The following is a 19198-nucleotide window of genomic DNA, read 5'->3' as shown; positions in this document are numbered from 1 at the left end:
TATTTCTACAGGAAATATTTCCATAAAAATCCAAGAAAAATCCAGCAAGTCACAAAGGCGTATTGTGATGATATTGCAAAGCCTCACTTCAATCAAGGTCATTTTGGTCCACCAAAATGCCCCATAACCCTTTCTGTTCAGAACCTAATTTGAGCAAGTTTGAACTACCAACTTTCTCTCCTTGACCTCAACTTTTGTGAGCATGTTCATATGACCAAATGAGGCCACTACACCAAGTAGTGCATCAAGGAGAAGTGTTATGCTCAACTAGATCCACACAAACCCATTTCTGTTGATTTCTAGGGTTTACAAGAGTTGCATTGGCTACTTTGCCCAAATGAGCTCAAATTTGGTGGCACACCCTATTTCTAAGTGTCATTCCATCCTGTTAGGTATCATGGCAATTGGAGATCATTTTCTTGCCCAAACCCTTATCAAACACCTTCTGCCATTTTACAAAAGCCACTATTTTGACCCCTTTCCACTATTCTTGGTAAGCTCAACTTTTTACCAGAGCTTAATCTAGTCACCTTATACCTCCAGTAGCAATGGCAAGACCTCAGATCAATTATTTGGGGGGGTGAAACCCTCACTTTCTCTCTCTGGACAGCCCCTGTACCCCTCTTCCTCACCTCCCTCCTCACTCCAGTGGCCATCCATGGCATCCAATGCTCCCTCCCCTTTCTTTACTCCCTACTAGAGCTGCCAGACATCCGTGGCCGCGCCCACAAGGCATATAATATGCCATGGCATGCCATTTGGGTGCTCTGGAACGCGCTACATGACCGGAGAGCTTCTATGCTCGGGATCGACCGGAGCTCCGCCGCCTCGGTCGACCGTTGATCTCGCGGTACAGCCCCTCTCCGCCCCGCTCTTGTTCGATCTGGAACCACCAGACCTCACTGACCCATTCCCCTCTTTCTCCCACTCCTATTGCAGCTCGGAACGAGCTAACCAAGAACCTCCCGAAGCTCCTCCGCCGTGCCTCCTCGTCGCCGGCGAACCAGGCCACCCCGGCGGCCAACTCTGGCACCACCCGAACGGCGACACGACAAGGAGTCCGGCGGTGCCACCCGCTCACCTCGCCGTGCCAGGAAACGTCGCCGGTGAGCTCGCCCCCCTCTCTGGCCCAAGGTTGAAGACGATGGCCATGGGGCCCGTCAGTCAGCCTCACATACTGACGGGTGGGCCCCACCCGTCAGGTTTAAAACGCACGCGCGCGCACCGGTTCGCTCCGACGGCTGAAGGCATATTTTTCCTTTACGCCTTCGACGTGGCAGCCTCGTGTGGGCTGAATCCCCTCTGGGCCTGCTGCACTGTGGCGCTTCTGGCCCAGTTGCACAGTGCTCCTTCCCCTTTTTCTTTTTCTGAAAACTTGCAAAAATTCCACAGGATTAAATATTAATCCAAATGCAATAATTACAACTCCCACATTTTTCTAAAAATCCCACCAATTTAATGGTGTAACTTTCATAAATATCCATCAAACTTTTCTGCACCATTCAAATTTAAATTCAAATTTGAGCATTTATATTCCCCTCTGAAAATCCATTTCTCCTATTATACAACTCCAAATCCAAAACTAGGAATTTTCCCTTCTTAGTTTTCCACCTAGTATTTTACAAAAATAAGTTGACATTTTTCTGAGCACTTTGGTTTTTCTGTTTTATTATTGCCTTATTTTCTCGTTATTATTTTGCGACGATAGATTGCGTTGCTGACGAAGGAGTTGGACCAGAAGACATTGAAGACCCAGAAGACCTTGTTGAGCCAGGCAATCAGCCCTTTGACCATGTCTATGAAACCCTTTTTATGCATTTCATATAGCACTTTATTATTATTGCATCGGAATCATGATGAGAGGGTAGCCACTCTGGTGGGTTGCCTTCATTTCCTCCTTGTTGATACTTTCATTGTGCATGACCCTACCTCCTTATGAGGGTTATGCCGGTGGGAGTAGATAGGATGCTAAGTAGTGCTACGCTAAAGGGACGAGAATATGCATGGTGATGGAGACAAGTACTTTCAAAAGACTTTTCGAAAACCCCGTCGGGTGCCACTTATGCCCGAGGGAGACAATGAGATGGGTAACCACTTGATGACGAAGTGGTGTACCAAGGCAAGTGCGTGTGTTGTTTTCGAAAACGGATTAGATTTAAGATTTGTCGACTGTCCCAACCTTACATGCGCAACCACTCTACCCTTGTATGGGAAAGGGCATTATTGATTACCTAGGCCGATACTAGCTTGGAGCCCGCATTACTAGTGACGGGAGAGTTGTTGATGTGCTCTCTCGGGATGGGGTCGTGCCAGGTAGGGCGGCCATGACTGTTTTCACAGGGCACCGGATACATCGTTGTGTCCCCTCTCGGGTGTTACGATCTCGAGTGAGTCTCGTATGATGTACATCGTGAGGATACGGAACAACGAGTGGACTCCTTGTTAGTGTCGTCTAGGGAAAGATAGTGATCGGGTGCTTACCCCAGGTACTTGAGGTACCGCGGGTCGTGGATGACACGGAAGTTCCCCGGATCTTGTGGGTAAAGTGTGCAACCTCTACAGAGTGTAAAACTATTCGAATAGCCGTGTCCATGGTCAAGGACAGTTGGGCGGTGCTGCTTAAACTACGTCCACATGTTTTCAAACCAGTGTGAGTATTTGGATAAGTGGGAAGAACTACTCGGGTCAAGTCAAAGGCCTTGACATGATTGAGTTGGGTTGGTGCCCACTCTTTTTATGTTGATACCACTACTTGGGTCAAGTCAAAGGACTTGACATGATTGAGTTGGGTTGGTGCCCACTCTATTTATGTTGATATCTGTAACCTGTCCTTATGGTTACTTGAATTCTCCTGATGCATGTCTTACAAGTTGTTGAACATGTCATTGCACTCGAAAATTAGCTTTCCATAAAAATTTACCTATATCATGCATTGTTGTACCTTGAACCAAAACATGGATTGCTTGCGAGTACATTCAAAGTACTCATTGGCTTGCCACTGGTTATTTAATTGTCCAGGCATGGAAGAACAGGAGTTCGAAGAAGAGTTCTTTGAAGACGAACATGCGAACTAGGACGTTTCCCAGTCAGAATGCCTGTAGGGTTAAGGCAGATGGCATGGGTTCTACTTATCGACGAAGATTTCCGCTGCTTATGTTTCATTTGATGTTCAGCCCTTAAGGCTTTATCTATGTAAGACTTGACCATAATGGTCATAATTTGTGTAAGACGATATGTATGGATGTAAGACTCTTGTTATTCAGCTTCCGTGTGTTCAGTGAGCATTGATCTCTGGGATCACTATACACGTGCATTGGGTGATCACGACTTGTGAGTCGGGGTCCCCACAGAGCTGGTATCACAGCCATCCTGACTGTAGGAAGCCTTAGTTAGCATGGGCGTTAGTTAGCTTGAGACCATCTAAACTTCTCTTCTTTTATAAAGCTTACCCAACCCCAAGATATATTTTCCTTATTGACCTCTCCCATTCAACCTTTGTAGATGGCTGCCGTACCTGAGGACTTCCTGACCACAGGATTTCCCATGCTTCTCGAGGATAGCCTCAAGAAGTGCCAGTACCACCGAGCCCCCATTTTCACCTACCATGAGCATTGGATCAATGATACTGAGACAGAGTATCATGTGGAAGTGATCGTGAAGGCCAACGACTCTCCAACAAGCTGGTTTTTCGAGGGACCCCAGATGGCAACACTAGTCCTTGCCGTCGAGACGGCAACCCTCAAGGCACTCACCCGCCTCCGAGACCTTCTTCCAGAGATGGAAGACGAGTTGGCAACCCGTTTCTTGCCATATCGGAAGGAAGGTGAGGATGAGAGCAGTGCACCAGCTCCACCATTAGAAGAAGGACTTCCACTCCGATTCCAGACCTACTTCAGCCTTTGTGCCGATAGTTTGGCACAATGCTTGGCCTCTGAATCAATGGAACTCCGAAAGGAACTTCATGAGACCAAGGCACTTCTTCTTCAAGCACAAGGGAAGACGGATAGAATCAAGAAGGAAGGTGCTCCCCCTGGACAACCCGCAATCGCATACAGAGGCAGAAGACCCCCAAAGGATGGAGAACCACCACAGCAACACCGCATGAGTGCAAAGGAATACCGCAAGCTCTTCGCACCACCGGCGAAGCAACGCCGTGTTGAGCTCCTCCACTCCCCCACCCCTTCAAGTGAAGAGGAAATTTAGGCCGCCGATGACGAGGAGGAAGACCCAGAAGAGCCAGACTACGCGACCGAGCATTCCACCACTTAGGCATCATTCGCAACCCGGATGTGCCCGTTAGTAACCCCTACGGTAGGATAGGTCGTGTACCCTATGCGAAGTCGAGTCCTTGTAATGGTTCATATGAAGCCATGTAGTATTGTGTTTGCTTTTGATGTGTTTGATGGACGTCGTACTTTCCTTCGGGAACTTGTAAGCGACTACATCACCCATTTGGATTTTGATGAATGTGTTTGGCTTTTGGCCCTTGCATGAAATAATTAGTGTCATACCAACCCCCTTACTAGGCATCCCATCTATATTGCTTTCCTCATCTTTCCCAATCATGAGACATCGACCGCTCCAACAGGATGCCTGTTGTAACTCGTACTGGTACCTCTACCCAGCAGCAAGAAGCCGGAGAAGGAGCCAGTCAGGACCAAACCCAAGGACAAGCTCCACCACAGCCACCACCTCCAAGCATGGACATGGCTCAGCTTCTCCAAGCCTTCCGAGAGGAACGCCAAGCCAACACTGCAGCCCTCCAGATGATCGCTCAAGCTGTCAACCGCCAGCCGACAGGAAACGACAATGGACGTTCCACGTTGGTGGAGTTCAAGAAGCATGCACCACCCAGACCTTATCATCTTAAGATCGCAAGGCTTGGATGTGATCTTAGGAATGGATTGGCTCATCAAGCACCAAGGCTTGTTAGATTGTGCCAACCGGACTGTCACTGTGACCAATGACCAAGGAGTCGAAGTTAAATTTGCCTCCAACCCCTCCTCTGCTCAAGCCAACCAAGTCAACTCTCTGTAGAAGTTGGATTGGAGCAAGTGCCGGTAGTATGCGAATACCCCGATGTCTTTCCTGATGAGCTACCGGGAATGCCTCCTGACCGAGACATTGAGTTCATCATCGAGCTCATACCCGGAGCAGGACCCATCTATAAGAAGCCTTATAGAATGGGATCGGAAGAGTTAGCAGAATTGAAGAAGCAACTGGAAGAGCAGTTGAGGAAGGGATTTATCCGCCCTAGTGCCTCCCCTTGGGGATCACCTGTTCTGTTTGTGGCAAAGAAGGACGGTACCATCCGCTTATGCATTGACTACCGCTCCCTCAATGAAGTTACAATCAAGAACAAGTATCCACTTCCCAAGATTGAAGATCTGTTTGATCAACTCAATGGGGCCAAGGTGTTCTCCAAGATTGACCTCAGATCTGGGTACTACCAGCTGAAAATCAGACCCCAAGATATTCCGAAGACGGCATTTGTAACCAGATATGGCCTGTATGAGTGCACGGTCATGTCCTTTGGATTGACCAATGCCCCAGCTTACTTCATGTATCTCATGAATAAGGTCTTCATGGAATATTTGGACAAGTTTGTCGTTGTCTTCATTGATGACATTCTTGTCTTCTCGAAGACGGAAGAAGAGCACGAGCAACACTTGAGGATGGTCCTAGACAAGCTTCGAGAGCACCAACTGTATGCCAAGTTCAGCAAGTGCGAATTTTGGCTGCGAAGTTGGATTCTTGGGTCATGTTTTGACTGAAGAAGGATTGTCGGTCGATCCCACTAAGATTGAAGCCGTGACTGAATGGCAATCCCCAAGCAATGTGAAGGAAGTCAGAAGCTTCCTCGGACTCGCGGGATATTACCGCAAGTTCGTTGAAGGATTCTCAAGCATTGCACGACCCATGACTCAGCTCTTGAAGAAGGACAAGAAGTTTGAATGGACGCCGAAGTGAAGAAAGCTTCCAGGAGCTGAAGAAGAGATGGACCACCGCCCCAGTTCTGGCCACACCAGATATACACAAGGAGTTTGTGATATATTGTGATGCGTCAAGAACCGGACTGGGAGGTGTTCTGATGCAAGAAGGCAGAGTCGTAGCTTACCTTTCAAGGCAACTACGGCCTCATGAAGAGAACTATGCTACTCATGACCTTGAGTTGGCAGCTGTAGTTCATGCCCTGAAAACATGGCGACATTACCTCCTAGGGAAGCGGTGTGAGATATACACGATCACAAAAGTCTGAAGTATATTTTCACTCAGAAGGAATTGAACATGAGGCAAAGAAGATGGCTAGAGTTGATCAAGGATTATGACCTCAGTGTTCAATACCACCCTGGAAAGGCTAATGTGGTAGCAGATGCATTAAGCAGGAAGGCTTGTTCCTTGAATGCTATGCTTAAGGAAAGGCTACCCGCCTTGTATGTAGAACTTGAAAGCTTCGGGTTGGAACTGGTTGCACCAGGATTCTTAGCCAACCTTGAAGTCAAGCCTACCCTGATGGATGATATTAAGGAAGCTCAGAAGGGACACGAAAGTATTGAAGGCATCAAGAGGAAGATCAAGGCAGGCAAGGCCCCAGGATTCTCAGAGGATGAGCAAGGAATTGTGTGGTTTGGGAATCGCATTTGCGTACCCAACAAGATTGAGCTCAAGAATTGATCTTGCAAGAAGCTCATGACACCCCGTATTCCATCCACCCCGAGGAACCAAGATGTATCAAGACCTGAAGGAAAGATTCTGGTGGCATGGCATGAAAAGGGAGATTGCCACCTATGTTGCAAAGTGTGATGTATGTATGTATGTCAAAGGGTCAAAGCTGAATATCAGCGACCTGCTGGATTGCTCGAACGACTCAAGGTTCCCGAGTAGAAATTGTTGGAAATATGCCCTAGAGGCAATAATAAAAGCATTATTATTATATTTCCTTGTTCATGATAATTGTCTTTATTCATGCTATAATTGTGTTATCCGAAAATCGTAATACATGTGTGAATAACAGACACCAACATGTCCCTAGTAAGCCTCTAGTTGACTAGCTAGTTAATCAACAGATAGTCATGGTTTCCTGACTATGGACATTGGATGTCATTGATAACGAGATCACATCATTAGGAGAATGATGTGATGGACAAGACCCAATCCTAAACATAGCTTAAAGATCGTATAGTTCGTTTGCTAGAGTTTTCCAATGTCAAGTATCCTTTCCTTAGACCATGAGATCGTGTAACTCCCGGATACCGTAAGAGTGCTTTGGGTGTGCCAAACATCACAACGTAACTGGGTGACTATAAAGTTATACTACGGGTATCTCCGAAACTGTCTGTTGGGTTGACACGGATCAAGACTGGGATTTGTCACTCCGTATGACTGAGAGGTATCACTGGGCCCACTTGGTAATGCATCATCATAATGAGCTCAAAGTGACCAAGTGTCTGGTCACGGGATCATGCATTACGGTACGAGTAAAGTGACTTGCCGGTAACGAGATTGAACGAGGTATTGGGATACCGACGATCGAATCTCGGGCAAGTAACATACCGATTGACAAAGGGAATTGTATACAGGGTTGCTTGAATCCTCGACATCGTGGTTCATCCGATGAGATCATCGTGGAGTATGTGGGAGCCAACATGGGTATCCAGATCCCGCTGTTGGTTATTGACCGGAGAGTCATCTCGGTCATGTCTACATATCTCCCGAACCCGTAGGGTCTACACACTTAAGGTTCGGTGACGCTAGGATTGTAAGCATATGTATATGCAGTAAACCGAATGTTGTTCGGAGTCCCGGATGAGATCCCAGACGTCACGACGAGTTCCGGAATGGTCCGGAGGTAAAGAATTATATATAGGAAGTGCTGTTTCGGCCATCGGGACAAGTTTCGGGGTCACCGGTATTGTAACGGGACCACCGGAAGGGTCCCGGGGGTCCACGGGGTGGGGCCACCTGTCCCGGGGGCCACATGGGCTATAGGGGGTGCGCCTTGGCCTACATGGGCCAAGGGCACCAGCCCCAAGAGGCCCATGCGCCTAGGGTTTCAAAAGGGGAAGAGTCCCACAAGTGGAAGGCACCCCTAGGTGCCTTGGGGGGGAGGGAAACCTCCCTTGGCCGCCGCCCCCCTAGGAGATTGGATCTCCTAGGGACGGCGCCCCCCCCTAGGCCCTCCTATATATAGTGAGGGAAGGAGGGCTTTTTCATCCATGCCTTTGGTTGCCTCCTTCTCCCTCTCCAAGACCTCCTCCTCCTCCATAGCGCTTGGCGAAGCCCTGACGGAGTACTGCAGCTCCATCACCACCACGCCGTCGTGCTGCTGCTAGAGCCATCTTCCTCAACCTCTCCTTCCCTCTTGCTGGATCAAGAAGAAGGAGACGTTACGCTTACCGTACGTGTGTTGAACGCAGAGGTGCCGTCCGTTCGGTGCTAGGATCTCCGGTGATTTGGATCACGTCGTGTTCGACTACCTCATCCCCGTTCTTTGAACGCTTCCGCTCGCGATCTACAAAGGTATGTAGATGCATCCGATCACTCGTTGCTAGATGAACTCATAGATGGATCTTGGTGAAACCGTAGGAAAATTTTTGTTTTCTGCAACGTTCCCCAACAGTGATATCAGAGCCAGGTTTATGCGTAGTTCTTCTTGCGCGAGTAGAACACAATTTGTTGTGGGCGTAGATGTTGTCAACTTTCTTGCCGCTACTAGTCTTATCTTGCTTCAACGGTATTGTGGGATGAAGCGGCCCAGACCAACCTTACACGTACGCTTACGTGAGACCGGTTCCACCGACTAACATGCACAAGTTGCATAAAGGTGGCTGGCGGGTGTCTGTCTCTCCCACCTTAGTTGGAGCGGATTCGATGAAAAGGGTCCTTATGAAGGGTAAATAGAAGTTGACAAATCATGTTGTGGCTTTCACGTAGGTAAGAAAACATTCTTGCTAGAACCCTACTTCAGCCACGTAAAACTTGCAACAACAATTAGAGGACGTCTAACTTGTTTTTGCAGCAAGTGCTTTGTGATATGATATGGCCAAAGTTGTGATGAATGATGAATGATCTATATGTGATGTATGAGATGTTCATGCTATTGTAATAGGAATCACGACTTGCATGTCGATGAGTATGACAACCGGCAGGAGCCATAGGAGTTGTCTATATTTTTTGTATGACCTGCGTGTCATTGAGAAACGCCATGTAAATTACTTTACTTTATTGCTAAACGCGTTAGCCATAGTAGTAGAAGTAATAGTTGGCGAGCAACTTCATGGAGACACAATGATGGAGATCATGGTGTCATGCCGGTGACAAGATGATCATGGAGCCCCAAGATGGAGATCAAAGGGGCTATGTGATATTGGCCATATCATGTCACTGTTATTATTTGATTGCATGTGATGTTTATCATGTTTTTTATCTTGTTTACTTAGAACGACGGTAGTAAATAAGATGATCCCTCATAATAATTTCAAGAAAGTGTTTCCCTAACTGTGCACCGTTGCGACAGTTCGTTGTTTCAAAGCACCACGTGATGATCGGGTGTTTGATTCAGACATTCACATACAACGGGTGTAAGACAGATTTACACATGCAAACACTTAGGTTGACTTGACGAGCCTAGCATGTACAGACATGGCCTCGGAACACAGAAGACCGAAAGGTCGAGCATGAGTCGTATAGAAGATACGATCAACATGAAGATGTTCACCGATGTTAACTAGACCGTCTCACGTGATGATCGGACACGGCCTAGTCAACTCGGATCATGTTGTACTTAGATGACTGGAGGGATGTCTATCTAAGTGGGAGTTCATTGAATAATTTGATTAGATGAACTTTATTATCATGAACTTAGTCTAAAATCTTTACAATATGTCTTGTAGCTCAAATGGCCAACGTAGTCCTCAACTTCAACGCGTTCCTAGATAAAACCAAGCTGAAAGACGATGGCAGCAACTATACGGACTGGGTCCGGAACCTGAGGATCATCCTCATAGCTGCCAAGAAAGAATATGTCCTACAAGCACCGCTAGGTGACCCACCTGTTCCATAGAACCAAGACGTTATGAACGCTTGGCAGACACGTGCTGATGACTACTCCCTTGTTCAGTGCGGCATGCTTTACAGCTTAGAGCCAGGACTCCAAAAGCGTTTTGAGAGACATGGAGCATATGAGATGTTTGAAGAGCTGAAAATGGTTTTTCAAGCTCATGCCCGGGTCGAGAGATATGAAGTCTCCGACAAATTCTTCAGCTGTAAGATGGAGGAAAATAGTTCTGTCAGTGAGCACATACTCACTATGTCTGGGTTACATAACCGCTTGACTCAGCTGGGAGTTAATCTCCCGGATGATGCGGTCATTGACAGAATCCTCCAGTCGCTTCCACCAAGCTACAAGAGCTTTATGATGAACTTCAATATGCAGGGGATGGAAAAGACCATTCCTGAGTTATTTTCAATGCTGAAATCAGCAGAGGTAGAAGTCAAGAAGGAACATCAAGTGTTGATGGTGAATAAAACCGCTAAGTTCAAGAAGGGCAAGGGTAAAAAGAACTTCAAGAAGGATGGCAAGGTAGTTGCCACGCCCGGCAAGCAAGCTGCCGGGAAGAAGCCAAAGAATGGACCCAAGCCCGAGACTGAGTGCTTTTATTGCAAGGGAAGTGGTCACTGGAAGCGGAACTGCCCCAAATACTTAGCGGACAAGAAGGCCGGCAAAACAAAAGGTATATGTGATATACATGTAATTGATGTGTACCTTACCAGTATCCGTAGTAGCTCCTGGGTATTTGATACCGGTGCAGTTGCTCACATTTGTAACTCAAAGCAGGGGCTGCGAAATAAGCGGAGATTGGCAAAGGACGAGGTGACGTTGCGCGTCGGGAATGGTTCCAAGGTCAATGTGATCGCCGTCGGCACGCTACCTCTACATTTACCGTTGGGATTAGTATTAAACCTTAATAATTTTTATTTAGTGCCAGCTTTGAGCATGAACATTGTATCGGGATCTCGTTTAATTCGAGATGGCTACTCATTTAAATCTGAGAATAATGGTTGTTCTATTTATATGAGAGATATTTTTTATGGTCATGCTCCGATGGTGAATAGTTTATTCTTAATGAATCTCGAGCGTAATGCTACACATGTTCATAGTGTGAGTGCTAAAAGATGTAAGGTTGATAATGATAGTCCCACATACTTGTGGCACTGCCGCCTTGGTCACATAGGTGTCAAACGCATGAAGAAGCTCCACGCAGATGGACTTTTAGAGTCTCTTGATTATGAATCATTTGACACGTGCGAACCATGCCTCATGGGTAAAATGACCAAGACTCCGTTCTCAGGAACAATGGAGCGAGCAACCAACTTATTGGAAATCATACATACTGATGTGTGCGGTCCAATGAGTGTTGAGGCTCGCGGTGGCTATCGTTATGTTCTCACCCTCACTGATGATTTGAGTAGATATGGGTATGTCTACTTAATGAAACACAAGTCTGAAACCTTTGAAAAGTTCAAAGAATTTCAGAGTGAGGTTGAGAATCAACGTGACAGGAAAATCAAGTTTTTGCGATCAGATCGTGGAGGAGAATACTTGAGTCATGAATTTGGCACACACTTAAGAAAATGTGGAATAGTTTCACAACTCAAGCTGCCTGGAACACCTCAGCGTAATGGTGTGTCCGAACGTCGTAATCGCACTCTATTAGATATGGTGCGATCTATGATGTCTCTTACCGATTTACCGCTATCTTTTTGGGGCTATGCTTTAGAGACTGCCGCATTCACTTTAAATAGGGCTCCGTCGAAATCCGTTGAGACGACAACGTATGAATTATGGTTTGGGAAGAAACCTAAGCTGTCGTTTCTAAAAGTTTGGGGATGCGATGCTTATGTCAAGAAACTTCAACCTGAAAAGCTCGAACCCAAGTCGGAAAAATGCGTCTTCATAGGATACCCTAAAGAAACTATTGGGTATACCTTCTACCTCAGATCCGAAGGCAAGATCTTTGTTGCCAAGAATGGATCCTTTCTAGAGAAAGAGTTTCTCTCGAAAGAAGTAAGTGGGAGGAAAGTAGAACTTGATGAAGTGTTACCTCTTGAACCGGAAAAGGGCGCAACTCAAGAAAATGTTCCTGAGGTGCCTGCACCGACTAGAGAGGAAGTTAATGATGATAATCAAAATACTTCTGATCAAGCTCCTACTGAAATTCGTAGGTCCACAAGGACACGTTCCGCACCAGAGTGGTACGGCAACCCTGTCTTGGAAATCATGTTGTTAGACAATGGTGAACCTTCGAACTATGAAGAAGCGATGGCGGGCCTGGATTCTAACAAATGGCTAGAAGCCCTGAAATCCGAGATAGGATCCATGTATGAAAACGAAGTATGGACTTTGACTGACTTGCCCGTTGAACGGCGAGCCATAGAAAATAAATGGATCTTTAAGAAGAAGACAGACGCGGATGGTAATGTGACCATCTATAAAGCTCGGCTTGTCACTAAGGGTTATCGACAAGTTCAAGGGGTTGACTATGATGAGACTTTCTCACCGGTAGCGAAGCTAAAGTCCATCCGAATCATGTTAGCAATTGCCGCATTCTACGATTATGAGATATGGCAAATGGACGTCAAAACGGCATTCCTTAATGGTTTCCTTAAGGAAGAATTGTATATGATGCAGCCGGAAGGTTTTGTCGATACTAAGAATGCTGACAAGGTGTGCAAGCTCCAACGCTCGATTTATGGGCTGGTGCAAGCATCTCAGAGTTGGAACATTCGCTTTGATGAGATGATCAAAGCGCTTGGGTTTACGCAGACTTATGGAGAAGCCTGCGTTTACAAGAAAGTGAGTGGGAGCTCTGTAGCATTTCTCATATTATATGTAGATGACATACTTTTAATGGGAAATGATATAGAACTCTTGGACAGCATCAAGGCCTACTTGAATAAGAGTTTTTCAATGAAGGACCTTGGTGAAGCTGCTTATATATTAGGCATCAAGATCTATAGAGATAGATCAAGACGCCTCATAGGTCTTTCACAAAGCACATACCTTGATAAGATATTGAAGAAGTTCAATATGGATCAATCTAAGAAGGGGTTCTTGCCTGTGTTACAAGGTATTAAATTGAGCTCAGCTCAATGTCCGACCACGGCAGAAGATATAGAAGAGATGAGTGTCATCCCCTATGCCTCAGCCATAGGTTCTATTATGTATGCCATGCTGTGTACCAGACCTGATGTAAACCTTGCCGTAAGTTTGGTAGGAAGGTACCAAAGTAATCCCGGCAAGGAACACTGGACAGCGGTCAAGAATATCCTGAAGTACCTGAAAAGGACTAAGGAAATGTTTCTCATTTATGGAGGAGACGAAAAGCTCGTTGTAAAGGGTTACGTCGACGCTAGCTTCGACACAGATCTGGATGACTCTAAGTCACAGATCGGATACGTGTATATTTTGAATGGTGGGGCAGTAAGCTGGTGCAGTTGCAAGCAGAGCGACGTGGCGGGATCTACATGTGAAGCGGAGTACATGGCAGCCTCGGAGGCAGCACATGAAGCAATATGGGTGAAGGAGTTCATCACCGACCTAGGAGTCATACCCAATGCGTCGGGGCCAATCAAACTCTTCTATGACAACACTGGAGCTATTGCACTTGCCAAGGAGCCCAGGTTTCACAAGAAGACAAGGCACATCAAGCGTCGCTTCAACTCCATTCGTGAAAATGTTCAAGATGGAGACATAGATATTTGTAAAGTGCATACGGACCTGAATGTAGCAGATCTGTTGACTAAACCTCTCCCTAAGGCAAAACATGATCAACACCAGAATTCCATGGGTGTTCGATTCATCACAATGTAACTACATTATTGACTCTAGTGCAAGTGGGAGACTATTGGAAATATGCCCTAGAGGCAATAATAAAAGCATTATTATTATATTTCCTTGTTCATGATAATTGTCTTTATTCATGCTATAATTGTGTTATCCGGAAATCGTAATACATGTGTGAATAACAGACACCAACATGTCCCTAGTAAGCCTCTAGTTGACTAGCTAGTTGATCAACAGATAGTCATGGTTTCCTGACTATGGACATTGGATGTCATTGATAACGAGATCACATCATTAGGAGAATGATGTGATGGACAAGACCCAATCCTAAACATAGCTTAAAGATCGTATAGTTCGTTTGCTAGAGTTTTCCAATGTCAAGTATCCTTTCCTTAGACCGTGAGATCGTGTAACTCCCGGATACCGTAAGAGTGCTTTGGGTGTGCCAAACGTCACAACGTAACTGGGTGACTATAAAGGTATACTACGGGTATCTCCAAAAGTGTCTGTTGGGTTGACACGGATCAAGACTGGGATTTGTCACTCCGTATGACGGAGAGGTATCACTGGGCCCACTCGGTAATGCATCATCATAATGAGCTCAAAGTGACCAAGTGTCTGGTCATGGGATCATGCATTACGGTACGAGTAAAGTGACTTGCCGGTAACGAGATTGAACGAGGTATTGGGATACCGACGATCGAATCTCGGGCAAGTAACATACCGATTGACAAAGGGAATTGTATACAGGGTTGCTTGAATCCTCGACATCGTGGTTCATCCGATGAGATCATCGTGGAGTATGTGGGAGCCAACATGGGTATCCAGATCCCGCTGTTGGCTATTGACCGGAGAGTCGTCTCGGTCATGTCTACATATCTCCCGAACCCGTAGGGTCTACACACTTAAGGTTCAGTGACGCTAGGGTTGTAGGGATATGTATATGCACTAACCCGAATGCTGTTCGGAGTCCCGGATGAGATCCCAGACGTCACGAGGAGTTCCGGAATGGTCCGGAGGTAAAGAATTATATATAGGAAGTGCTGTTTCGGCCATCGGGACAAGTTTCGGGGTCACCGGTATTGTAACGGGACCACCGGAAGGGTCCCGGGGGTCCATCGGGTGGGGCCACCTGTACCGGGGGGCCACATGGGCTGTAGGGGGTGCGCCTTGGCCTACATGGGCCAAGGGCACCAGCCCCAAGAGGCCCATGCGCCTAGGGTTTCAAAAGGGGAAGAGTCCCACAAGTGGAAGGCACCCCTAGGTGCCTTAGGGGGAGGGAAACCTCCCTTGGCCACCGCCCCCCCTAGGAGATTGGATCTCCTAGGGCCGGCGCCCCCCCCCTAGGCCCTAGGTCAAGAACTACTCGAAGCGCTTTTTCATCCATGCCTTTGGTTGCCTCCTTCTCCCTCTCCAACACCTCCTCCTCCTCCATAGCGCTTGGCGAAGCCCTGACGGAGTACTGCAGCTCCATCACCACCACGCCGTCGTGCTGCTGCTGGAGCCATCTTCCTCAACCTCTCCTTCCCTCTTGCTGGATCAAGAAGAAGGAGACGTTACACTTACCGTATGTGTGTTGAACGCAGAGGTGCTGTCCGTTCAGTGCTAGGATCTCCGGTGATTTGGATCACGTCGTGTTCGACTACCTCATCCCCGTTCTTTGAACGCTTCCGCTCGCGATCTACAAAGGTATGTAGATGCATCCGATCACTCGTTGCTAGATGAACTCATAGATGGATCTTGGTGAAACCGTAGGAAAATTTTTGTTTTCTGGAACGTTCCCCAACAGAAATGGGATAAGGTCGGAATGGATTTCATCACTGGACTACCTAGGTCAAACAAGGGACATGACTCCATCTGGGTCATAGTCGATCACTTGACTAAAGTAGCCCATTTCATTCCTGTGAAGACTACCTATGATGGCAACTAGCTAGCAACTCTATACATCAACAGAATCGTAAGCCTTCATGGTGTTCCCAAGGAGATTGTGTCAGACCGAGGAACCCAGTTTACCTCAAGGTTCTGGAAGAAGTTCCAAGAGGCCATGGGGACCAAGTTGTCCTTCAGCACTGCTTTCCACCCACAGACTGGAGGTCAGACAGAACGAGTGAATCAGATACTCGAAGACATGCTCTGAGCCTGTGTCTTAGCATATGGAGCTAAGTGGGAAGATTGCATCCCTTTTGCCGAGTTCTCCTACAACAACAGTTATCAGTCAAGCCTCCAGATGGCACCATTGGAGGTATTGTACGGTCGGAAGTGCCGCACACCCCTCAATTGGTCAGAAACCGGAGAAGGACTAGTATTTGGGCCTGAGATCCTCCGTGAAGCAAAAGAGCAAGTTCAGCTAGTCAGAGAACAACTGAAGGCCGCTAAGTCCAGACAGAAGAGCTGTGCTGACACTCGTCACCGACAAGTAGACTTCCAAGTCGGAGACCATGTATACATGTGAGTAACTCCTCTTAAGGGAACCAAGCGTTTCCATGTTAAGGGAAAACTCGCACCAAGATTTATCGGCCCCTTCGATATCACTGCACGACGTGGAGAAGTGGCTTACCAGCTAGAACTGCCACCTGGACTATCCGATGTGCACAACGTATTCCACGTGTCACAACTCCGGAAGTGTCTCCAAGTCTCAGGCAAGCCTAATCTTTACAAGGACGTCGATCACCAAGCCGTTGACCTTCAGCCTAATTTGACTTACCGTGAGAGGCCCATCCGCATTTTGGATGAGGCTGAGCGACGCACTCGAAGCCGCACTATCAAGTACTTCAAGGTCCAGTGGAGCAACCATACTGAAGCAGAAGCAACCTGGGAACGTGAAGACTACCTTAGATCCGAGTTTTCGTATCTCTTTAAAGCCTAGTTTAGGAATCTCAGGGACGAGATTCTTGTAAGGGGGGTAGGTCTGTCACACCCTGCATTTTGTAACTCTTCTTTTGCTCTAATAAAGCATGAAAATTTGGAACAACAAAAACTTTTGCATTATTTGGCTTTTATTTGGAGTTGGTTTTCTCTCTGTGCTTTTCAAGTGCTCTTTAAAGTCAACACAACTCCACCTTCTATACTTCATCTCCTTGCCCCAAACTTCTGCCCAATGATCATGCCATGTGTATAGTACAATATAGTATTTTCTTACAAAAATAATTTGGCCAAATGGTATTTTCAAAAATTAGTTTTCCAAAAACCCCTGGATTGAGGTTTGCACTGCAAGTACCCGATTTGGGGTATGAAAAATATTTCAAAAGGTATATTTTAAACCTATTAGATATAGGATTCCCATAAACCCCAAAGATATAATTTTAAAAGCTATTTTCCTATTTTATTTAAAGGATTTTTCTTAAGGCCAGATATGGTCTTTAATAGGTTAAAATTATTTTAATGTTTCAAAAATATTTGAGAAAATTTAGGGAAACTCAGTGGACATATATTTCCCATATATAAGAGTTTCAACACATGGCCATGTTCAAAATATTGGACAAAACCTCCCAAAACCATTTCTGCCCATTTCAAGGATTTGAAATATTTCTACAGGAAATATTTCCATAAAAATCCAAGAAAAATCCAGCAAGTCACAAAGGCATATTGTGATGATCTTGCAAAGCCTCACTTCAATCAAGGTCATTTTGGTCCACCAAAATGCCCCATAACCCTTTCTGTTCAGAACCTAATTGGAGCAAGTTTGTACTACCAACTTTCTCTCCTTGACCTCAACTTTTTTGAGCATGTTCATATGACCAAATGAGGCCACTACACCAAGTAGTGCATCAAGGAGAAGTGTTATGCTCAACTAGATCCACACAAACCCATTTCTGTTGATTTCTAGGGTTTACAAGAGTTGCATTGGCTACTTTGCCCAAATGAGCTCAAATTTGGTGGCACACCCTATTTCTAAGTGTCACTCCATCCTGTTAGGTATCATGGCAATTGGAGATCATTTTCTTGCCCAAACCCTTATCAAACACCTTCTGCCATTTTACAAAAGCCACTGTTTTGACCCCTTTCCACTATTCTTGGTAAGCTCAACTTTTTACCAGAGCTTAATCTAGTCACCTTATACCTCCAGTAGCAATGGCAAGACCTCAGATCAATTATTTGTGGGGTGAAACCCTCACTTTCTCTCTCTAGACAACCCCTGTACCCCTCTTCCTCACCTCCCTCCTCACTCCAGTGGCCATCCATGGCATCCAATGCTCCCTCCCCTTTCTTTACTCCCTCCTAGAGCTGCCAGACATCAGTGGCCGCGCCCACAAGGCATATAATATGCCATGGCATGCCATTTGGGCGCTCTAGAGCGCGCTACAGTGCGCTCCCGCACTGTAGCCGCCCCCTGCCAAGCACATCCGGCCACCTCGGCCCTCCCCCTCACGCCGGCCGATGCTCCTCGACGTCCGCAGCACGCTACACCTCTGTCCCCCTCCTCCTTCTCCCTCCTGCTGCCCTTGCTCGCACGCACGCGGGCCGCCCGAGAGCTCCAATAAGTGGCCTCACACGCGCGGCACCTCTGGCCCCTCCTGCTTCCTCTCTCTTCTTTCCCTCACTCTGGACCAACCCCACGAGCACCCCAGACACACTCAAACAGGCCCTCGTGACCCGTGGCAACAACAACGAGCTCGCCGGCGCACAAGTCCACGGTGGACCATCGCGCGGCTATATAAGCCCACCCCGGGACTTTCCAGTGGCATCCGCCTCCTCCTTACACCCCCAGGAACGCGCCCGCACCACCCAATCAACCCTGGAGAGCTTCTATGCTCGGGATCGACCGGAGCTCTGCCGCCTCGGTCGACGATTGATCTCGCGGTACAGCCCCTCTCCGCCCCTGCTCTTGTTCGATCTGGAACCACCAGACCTCACTGACCCATTCCCCTCTTTGTCCCGCTCCTATTGCAGCTCGGAACGAGCTAACCAAGCACCTCCCGAAGCTCCTCCGCCGTGCCCCCTCATCGCTGGCGAACCAGGCCACCCCGGCGGCCAACTCCGGCACCACCCGAACGGCGACACGACAAGGAGTCCGGCGGTGCCACCCGCTCACCTCGCCGTGCCCGGAAACGTCGCCGGTGAGCTCGCCCCCCTCTCTGGCCCAAGGTTGAAGACGACGGCCGTGGGGCCCGTCAGTCAGCCTCACATACTGACAGGTGGGCCCCACCCGTCAGGTTTAAAACGCACACGCGCGCGCATCGGTTCGCTGCGACGGCTGAAGGCGTATTTTGCCTTTACGCCTTCGACGTGGCAGCCTCTCGTGGGCTGAATCCCCTCTGGGCCTGCTGCACTGTGGCCCTTCTGGCCCAGTTGCATAGTGCTCCTTCCCCTTTTTCTTTTTCTGAAAACTTCAAAAATTCCACAGGATTAAAT

Source organism: Triticum urartu, chromosome 2 (genome assembly GCF_003073215.2).
Source record: "Triticum urartu cultivar G1812 chromosome 2, Tu2.1, whole genome shotgun sequence".
In the NCBI taxonomy this organism is placed as follows: Eukaryota; Viridiplantae; Streptophyta; class Magnoliopsida; order Poales; family Poaceae; genus Triticum; species Triticum urartu.
This window is presented reverse-complemented; position numbering follows the sequence as displayed.